Here is a 9,837-nt window from a genome sequence, read left to right on the forward strand (position 1 = left end):
GTAAAGAATTTCCACGGATGGCTGTGTGGGGATGGAAACAGGTTCACGACATATCGGCCTGCAACGCCACCTGCGCTGGGATTCATGGTGAGATGACATGACATGACATGACATAAAATGGCATAATATGATATAATATGGCATAGCATGACATAAGATGGCATAACATGACATAACATGACATAAGATGGCATAACATGGCATAACATGACATAAGATGGCATATCATGACATAACATGACATAACACATAAAATAACATGGCATAAACTAATGAATCGTGAATCGTGAAATATCCTAATTTAGAGGTTCTACAAATATTCCTGTAGTTTTCATGTAGCCTTTCTTGTAGCCACATGACACAGAACTAACAACACACGAATGTAATGTTGAATAATTAACTGATACTATATTTATAATAATCTGATGTTTTGTCACCAGATGAAGGTACTGAGAAGGAGGAGGATGAGCCCGATACTCCTATTGGTGAGTAGATATATAGGTCTATATACTCCTATTGGTGGGTAGAGATATAGGTCTATATACTCCTATTGGTGAGTAGATATATAGGTCTATATACTCCTATTGGTGAGTAGAGATATAGGTCTATATACTCCTATTGGTGAGTATAGATATAGGTCTATATACTCCTATTGGTGAGTATAGATATAGGTCTATATACTCCTATTGGTGGGTAGAGATATAGGTCTATATACTCCTATTGGTGAGTAGAGAGACAGGTCTATATACTCCTATTGGTGGGTAGAGATATAGGTCTATATACTCCTATTGGTGGGTAGAGATATAGGTCTATATACTCCTATTGGTGGGTAGAGAGATAGGTCTATATACTCCTATTGGTGAGTAGAGAGACAGGTCTATATACTCCTATTGGTGGGTAGATATATAGGTCTATATACTCCTATTGGTGGGTAGAGATATAGGTCTATATACTCCTATTGGTGGGTAGATATATAGGTCTATATACTCCTATTGGTGGGTAGATATATAGGTCTATATACTCCTATTGGTGAGTAGATATAGGTCTATATACTCCTATTGGTCTATATACTCCTATTGGTGAGTAGAGAGATAGGTCTATATACTCCTATTGGTGGGTAGATATATAGGTCTATATACTCCTATTGGTGAGTAGATATAGGTCTATATACTCCTATTGGTCTATATACTCCTATTGGTGGGTAGAGATATAGATCTATATACTCCTATTGGTGGGTAGATATAGGTCTATATACTCCTATTGGTGGGTAGAGATATAGGTCTATATACTCCTATTGGTCTATATACTCCTATTGGTGAGTAGAGAGATAGGTCTATATACTCCTATTGGTCTATATACTCCTATTGGTGGGTAGATATAGGTCTATATACTCCTATTGGTGGGTAGAGATATAGGTCTATATACTCCTATTGGTCTATATACTCCTATTGGTGAGTAGAGATATAGGTCTATATACTCCTATTGGTCTATATACTCCTATTGGTGGGTAGATATAGGTCTATATACTCCTATTGGTCTATATACTCCTATTGGTCTATATACTCCTATTGGTGAGTAGAGAGATAGGTCTATATACTCCTATTGGTGGGTAGAGATATAGGTCTATATACTCCTATTGGTCTATATACTCCTATTGGTGAGTAGATATAGGTCTATATACTCCTATAGGTCTATATACTCCTATTGGTCTATATACTCCTATTGGTGAGTAGAGAGATAGGTCTATATACTCCTATTGGTCTATATACTCCTATTGGTGGGTAGAGATATAGGTCTATATACTCCTATTGGTCTATATACTCCTATTGGTGGGTAGAGATATAGGTCTATATACTCCTATTGGTGGGTAGAGATATAGGTATATATACTCCTATTGGTGGGTAGAGAGATAGGTCTATATACTCCTATTGGTGGGTAGAGATATAGGTATATATACTCCTATTGGTCTATATACTCCTATTGGTGGGTAGAGAGATAGGTCTATATACTCCTATTGGTGGGTAGAGATATAGGTATATATACTCCTATTGGTCTATATACTCCTATTGGTGGGTAGAGAGACAGGTCTATATACTCCTATTGGTCTATATACTCCTATTGGTGGGTAGAGATATAGGTATATATACTCCTATTGGTGGGTAGAGATATAGGTATATATACTCCTATTGGTGAGTATAGATATAGGTCTATATACTCCTATTGGTGGGTAGAGAGATAGGTCTATATACTCCTATTGGTGAGTAGATATAGGTCTATATACTCCTATTGGTCTATATACTCCTATTGGTGGGTAGAGATAGGTCTATATACTCCTATTGGTCTATATACTCCTATTGGTGGGTAGAGATATAGGTCTATATACTCCTATTGGTGAGTAGAGATATAGGTCTATATACTCCTATTGGTGGGTAGAGATAGGTCTATATACTCCTATTGGTCTATATACTCCTATTGGTGAGTAGAGATATAGGTTTATATACTCCTATTGGTGGGTAGAGAGATAGGTCTATATACTCCTATTGGTGAGTAGAGAGATAGGTCTATATACTCCTATTGGTGGGTAGAGAGATAGGTCTATATACTCCTATTGGTCTATATACTCCTATTGGTGGGTAGAGAGATAGGTCTATATACTCCTATCATTCTCTGTTGATACAGTACAGTACACTGTGTTATTCAATTTTAAATGCCGGTCAGCAACGGCTGAGGCTGAAATAGCCAAATCCACTCATTTGAAGGGGTGTCCACATACTTTTGTCTATATAGTGTAGGTCTATTCTACAGTTTTGATATTTTATTAATTACTTACTTACTTACTTATGTTGTTAACAAAACAGTCACGTTATTCTGCTTCCTGCAGCCCTGATTCTGGGAGTGGTGTTGGGGATCACGGGAGGAATAATTATCGGAGTCGTTATTTTCCTGGTGATACAGAGCAAGTAAGTACACAGTTCATCATTCTCTGCTGATACAGTACAGTACACAGTTCATCATTCTCTGGTGATACAGTACAGTACACAGTTCATCATTCTCTAGTGATACAGTACAGTACACAGTTCATCATTCTCTAGTGATACAGTACAGTAAACAGTTCATCATTCTCTGCTGATACAGTACACAGTTCATCATTCTCTGGTGATACAGTACAGTACACAGTTCATCATTCTCTGGTGATACAGTACACAGTTCATCATTCTCTGGTGATACAGTACAGTACACAGTTTATCATTCTCTGGTGATACAGTACATAGTTCATCATTCTCTGGTGATACAGTACAGTACACAGTTCATCATTCTCTGGTGATACAGTACAGTACACAGTTCATCATTCTCTGGTGATACAGTACAGTACACTGTTCATTATTCTCTGGTGATACAGTACACAGTTCATCATTCTCTGGTGATACAGTACAGTACACAGTTCATCATTCTCTGGTGATACAGTACAGTACACAGTTCATCATTCTCTGGTGATACAGTACACAGTTCATAATTCTCTGGTGATACAGTACCGTACACAGTTCATCATTCTCTGGTGATACAGTACACAGTTCATCATTCTCTGGTGATACAGTACACAGTTCATCATTCTCTGGTGATACAGTACAGTACACAGTTCATCATTCTCTGCTGATACAGTACAGTACACAGTTCATCATTCTCTGCTGATACAGTACAGTACACAGTTCATCATTCTCTGCTGATACAGAGCAAGTAAGTACACAGTTCATCATTCTCTGGTGATACAGTACATTACACAGTTCATTATTCTCTGGTGATACAGTACAGTACACAGTTCATTATTCTCTGGTGATACAGTACAGTACACAGTTCATTATTCTCTGGTGATACAGTACACAGTTCATTATGCTCTGGTGATACAGTACAGTACACAGTTCATCATTCTCCAGTGATACAGTACACAGTTCATCATTCTCTGCTGATACAGTACAGTACACAGTTCATTATTCTCTGGTGATACAGTACAGTACACAGTTCATTATTCTCTGGTGATACAGTACAGTACACAGTTCATTATTCTCTGGTGATACAGTACACAGTTCATTATGCTCTGGTGATACAGTACAGTACACAGTTCATCATTCTCCAGTGATACAGTACACAGTTCATCATTCTCTGCTGATACAGTACAGTACACAGTTCATCATTCTCTGGTGATACAGTACAGTACACAGTTCATTATTCTCTGGTGATACAGTACAGTACACAGTTCATCATTCTCTGGTGGTACAGTACACAGTTCATTATGCTCTGGTGATACAGTACATTACACAGTTCATCATTCTCTAGTGATACAGTACACAGTTCATTATGCTCTGGTGATACAGTACAGTACACAGTTCATCATTCTCTAGTGATACAGTACACAGTTCATTATGCTCTGGTGATACAGTACAGTACACAGTTCATCATTCTCTAGTGATACAGTACAGTACACAGTTCATCATTCTCTAGTGATACAGTACAGTACACAGTTCATCATTCTCTAGTGATACAGTACACAGTTCATCATTCTCTAGTGATACAGTACAGTACACAGTTCATCATTCTCTGGTGATACAGTACACAGTTCATCATTCTCTGGTGATACAGTACACAGTTCATCATTCTCTAGTGATACAGTACAGTACACAGTTCATCATTCTCTAGTGATACAGTACAGTACACAGTTCATCATTCTCTAGTGATACAGTACACAGTTCATCATTCTCTAGTGATACAGTACAGTACACAGTTCATCATTCTCTGGTGATACAGTACACAGTTCATCATTCTCTGGTGATACAGTACACAGTTCATCATTCTCTAGTGATACAGTACAGTACACAGTTCATCATTCTCTAGTGATACAGTACACAGTTCATCATTCTCTAGTGATACAGTACAGTACACAGTTCATCATTCTCTTTAATTAAAAAGAGAAGAAAATGTAAATAATGAAACAGAATGATTTTTTGTTGTTGTTGTAATTTGGCCTAATTATGCTACAAATAACTAACTGTCCTTTTATATCAAATATCAGCAAGAATCACAAACGTGAACCAAAGAAAGTGAAAGAAACCAAGACGGAGACACCACTGCAACAGGAGCCAATCGAGATGGCATAGAGACGAGAACACAGGAACGACTGGAAACACCGTAGAAATGAGACTGGCTAGAACGCATGATCCCATTCAAGTCCACTTTCCATTTTAAGTGTACCCATGCCAGTTATTGTATTTCTAGGGGAAACACCAGGCAGGGCCCTCACCTGAATGGCCCCTCTCAGGTTGATTTAATAGAGGAATGCAGATCTACAACTTAACAACCCTACAATGTAATGTCATGTTTCCATCATGTGTTGTTATCAGATTATTCAACAAATCCTTGTTTGTGGGTTGGAGGAGTGGACAATGAGAGAGTCATATGTTATCTACCTTCACTAATGCAGGCCAGGCTATTTTCCTCATGGTTATGTTTAAAATGACTCTCAATTATCTTACAACGTGTATAAGGATTTCTGCACTCTCGTCTTTTGCCAATATGACTTCTGTGTTTATTTCAGGTATATTTGGTAACTGCTCACATCACCTCCACGGGACACTGTTGTTTAGTAATTAGATTACAGCATCGTGTGTTTTTATTGAACTCCTCAGTGTGCAACAGGGTTCTTCTGATATTCCCGATAGTTCTTCATGTGGAATGTGTGTTTTATTTTACGTGCTACATTCTGTTTATGTTTGGTCTGTATCAACGTTCACATTGGTTTTGTTCCAACTACTATATGTAACATTATTGTAAGGCATGATGTGAGAATGAACCAAAACACTGTTTTAAAAATATATATATTATGGGACTGAGATGATATCGTCCTTCAACAGTTTTTACCCACAGAAATAGAATGAATAGAACGCTCGTCCCCATTCAAGTAAATTGTGCCATTATGGGACTGAGATGATATCATCCTCCTGGACTGGCAGCCATTTTGAGTGTACCCATAGGAGCAAAGCAGGAAGTAAATAAAAGCAGGAAGTAAATAAAAGCAGGAAGTAAATAAAAGCAGCGAGTCAATCTGTGATGTTGTTATTGTTGTGAAATTCCATATACATTTTGAAGGATACATATTCAAATGTGTTACAAAAATAAATAAACACAGATAAACACAAAAAAAATGAAAGATGTGCATAACTTAAAGGGGAATGGAAACACTAGAGCTGTGTTTGAATACCGAATACTCATACTAACCGCACTAACTGTACTATTTGTGACGTAAATGTAGTATGCTTATTGTTCATAGTGTCACGGTTGTCGAAAGGAGAAGAGGACCAAAGTGCAGCGTGTGTTTCGTTCCGCATTTTATTTATACTGTGAAACTATGCAATACATAAATACACTGAATGAAAAAACAACAAACCGTGACGCAGAGATGAACACATACACAACTCAAAATTAATCACCCACAAAACCCAGGTGGAAAAACCCCTACTTAAGTATGATCTCCAATTAGAGACAACGAGGACCAGCTGCCTCTAATTGGCGATCATCCCAAACAAAACCCCAACATAGAAATACAAAACTAGAACCTAAACATAGAAATAGAAAACATAGAGAGAAAAAAAACCCTGTCACGCCCTGACCTACTCTACCATAGAAAATAACATCTTTCTATGGTCAGGACGTGACACATAGTATGGATACAGTTAGTATGCCAAAAGTTCCTAGATGTTGTACTACAATCACCGAAATACGAAGTATACAAACAGTGGACACGATTTCCGTGCTTTTAGGGTCCATAATGCAATTCCTCAGGAAATGGGTATTGTTTCACAACGTTTTCATATTTGAAGAAAATGGCGAAAAATATGCAGCTGACACAAATTCATTGCTTTAACTAATTATGACAAATGTTAAGAAAATGTTGAGCAATGTAATAAAGTAATGACTTATTTAATAAGTTGCACGTTATGTTGGCTGACAATTTGTTAGTTACGTAATTCTCCCCATTAGTTCCTGTCAAGGCAGCAGCTACTCTTCCTGGGGTTTATTATGGATCCCCATTAGTTCCTGCCAAGGCAGCAGCTACTCTTCCTGGGGTTTATTATGGATCCCCATTAGTTCCAGCCAAGGCAGCAGCTACTCTTCCTGGGGTTTATTATGGATCCCCATTAGTTCCTGTCAAGGCAGCAGCTACTTTTCCTGGGGTTTATTATGGATCCCCATTAGTTCCTGCCAAGGCAGCAGCTACTCGTCCTGGGGTTTATTATGGATCCCCATTAGTTCCTGTTGCCAAGGCAGCAGCTACTCTTCCTGGGGTTTATTATGGATCCCCATTAGTTCCTGTTGCCAAGGCAGCAGCTACTCTTCCTGGGGTCCACACAATACATAATACAGAACATCAAAAGACAAGAACAGCTCAAGGACAGAACTACATACAGTGGCTTGCGAAAGTATTCACCCCCCTTGGCATTTTTCCTATTTTGTTGCCTTCCAACCTGGAAATAAAATGGATTTTTGGGGGTTTGTATCATTTGATTTACACAACATGCCTACCACTTTGAAGATGCAAAATATTTTTGATTGTGAAAAAAACAAGAAATTAGACAAAAAAACTGAAAACTTGAGCGTGCATAACTATTCACCCCCCCAAAGTCAATACTTTGTAGAGCCACCTTTTGCAGCAATTACAGCTGCAAGTATCTTGGGGTATGTCTCTATAAGCTTGGCACATCTAGCCACTGGGATTTTTGCCCATTCTTCAAGGCAAAACTGCTCCAGCTCCTTCAAGTTGGATGGGTTCCGCTGGTGTACATCAATCTTTAAGTCATACCACAGATTCTCAATAGGATTGAGGTCTGGGCTTTGCCTAGGCCATTCCAAGACATTTAAATGTTTCCCCTTAAACCACTCGAGTGTTGCTTTAGCAGTATGCTTAGGGTCATTGTCCTGCTGGAAGGTGAACCTCCGTCCCAGTCTCAAATCTCTCGAAGACTGAAAACAGGTTTCCCTCAAGAATTTCCCTGTATTTAGCACCATCCATCATTCCTTCAATTCTGACCAGTTTCCCAGTCCCTGCCGATGAAAAACATCCCCACAGCATGATGCTGCCACCACCATGCATCACTGTGGGGATGGTGTTCTCGGGGTGATGAGAGGTGTTGGGTTTGCGCCAGACATAGCGTTTTCCTTGATGCTATCAGCAATCTAAGTGTCACATGATCTGTCACATGATCTCAGTATATATGCACCTGTTCTGAAAGGCCCCAGAGTCTGCAACACCACTAAGCAAGGGGCACCACCAAGCAAGTGGCACCATGAAGACCAAGGAGCTCTCCAAACAGGTCAGGGACAAAGTTGTGGAGAAGTACAGATCAGGGTTGGGTTATAAAAAAATATGCCAGATATCAGTCCCTCAAGTGGATGCCTGTCAGTGGCCAGGGTTTGAAAACTGCATCCACGGGCCTGTTGGTAATAATGGTTTTATTATTATTATCCTAAAGGTTCCTACGTCCTCTTCATACATCCACCAAATACACACTTACAACCCTTAGGCTAGCTACAAAATATAGGTTTGGCTATAGCTTACCTCAATGTGTTGCAGGCATCTCTCTTATCCCTCTGTCTCCAATCAGTAGCTATTCTTCACATCAGTCACATGCACAGTCTCCTGGGAGAGGATCAGGTGGGAAGCAGAGTCCAGGATGGTGCTCCATCTGTGGTGTAGTTCTGGTCTCTCTCTCCATCAGCTCCATCTGTGGTGTAGTTCTGGTCTCTCTCTCCATCAGCTCCATCTGTGGTGTAGTTCTGGTCTCTCTCTCCATCAGCTCCATCTGTGGTGTAGTTCTGGTCTCTCTCTCCATCAGCTCCATCTGTGGTGTAGTTCTGGTCTCTCTCTCCATCAGCTCCATCTGTGGTGTAGTTCTGGTCTCTCTCTCCGTCAGCTCCATCTGTGGTGTAGTTCTGGTCTCTCTCTCCGTCAGCTCCATCTGTGGTGTAGTTCTGATCTCTCTCTCCATCAGCTCCATCTGTGGTGTAGTTCTGGTCTTCACTGATCTCTCTCTCTCCATCAGCTCCATCTGTGGTGTAGTTCTGGTTTCTCTCCATCAGCTCCATCTGTGGCCAATAGGGGCAGGACTCGGTTGCATCCTGAGCGCAGTCTAACTGGGCCCTGAGTGCAGTCTAACTGGGCCCTGAGCGCAGTCTAACTGGGCCCTGAGTGCAGTCTAACTGGGCCCTGAGTGCAGTCTAACTGGGCCCTGAGCGCAGTCTAACTGGGCCCTGAGCGCAGTCTAACTGGGCCCTGAGCGCAGTCTAACTGGGCCCTGAGCGCAGTCTAGCTGGGCCCTGAGCGCAGTCTAGCTGGGCCCTGAGTGCAGTCTAACTGGGCCCTGAGCTCTTTACTGATGGTCCCAGTGGACCTCTTCTCCACCGCAGCACAGCAACACTCTGCCACCCAGGGGTCAGTTTGGCATGCTGTACTAACCGTTCTTTCCTGTTGGTAGAAAACAATTAAGGCATCTATTAGGCTATAGTATATTGGCCATATGCCACACCTCCTCGGGCCTTATTGCTAAAGTATATTTCCTTCTTTATCAAATAAATCAAGCAGAAATATATTTCTTTCAAACCACTTAGGGAAGAACAAAGACCTGTTTTTAACCTCAATATCTTTGTTGTTCCACAGAAGTGCCTTGTGTGGGGAGAAGTTGTGGACATAACATAGTTTACAGGCTAAAAGGGCTTGTTCATGAAATTTGGACAGTTTGATGGGTAATTTTGCTAGAGAATAGTTGCACTTCCACACAAATGTAAGACCAC

The 9,837-nt window shown here is 40.2% G+C and overlaps 1 long non-coding RNA gene across 1 annotated transcript; it reads left to right on the top strand.

Moving 5' to 3' along the window:
- Window positions 1-31: 31 nt before the first annotated feature.
- Window positions 32-6,098, top strand: LOC115192990 (uncharacterized). The gene is made up of 4 exons (XR_003878052.1): window positions 32-87; window positions 441-485; window positions 2,882-2,960; window positions 5,066-6,098. It is a non-coding gene; the product is annotated as an uncharacterized LOC115192990 (long non-coding RNA).
- Window positions 6,099-9,837: the final 3,739 nt, after the last annotated feature.

This window comes from Salmo trutta, chromosome 4 (genome assembly GCF_901001165.1).
Source record: "Salmo trutta chromosome 4, fSalTru1.1, whole genome shotgun sequence".
Taxonomy (NCBI): Eukaryota; Metazoa; Chordata; class Actinopteri; order Salmoniformes; family Salmonidae; genus Salmo; species Salmo trutta.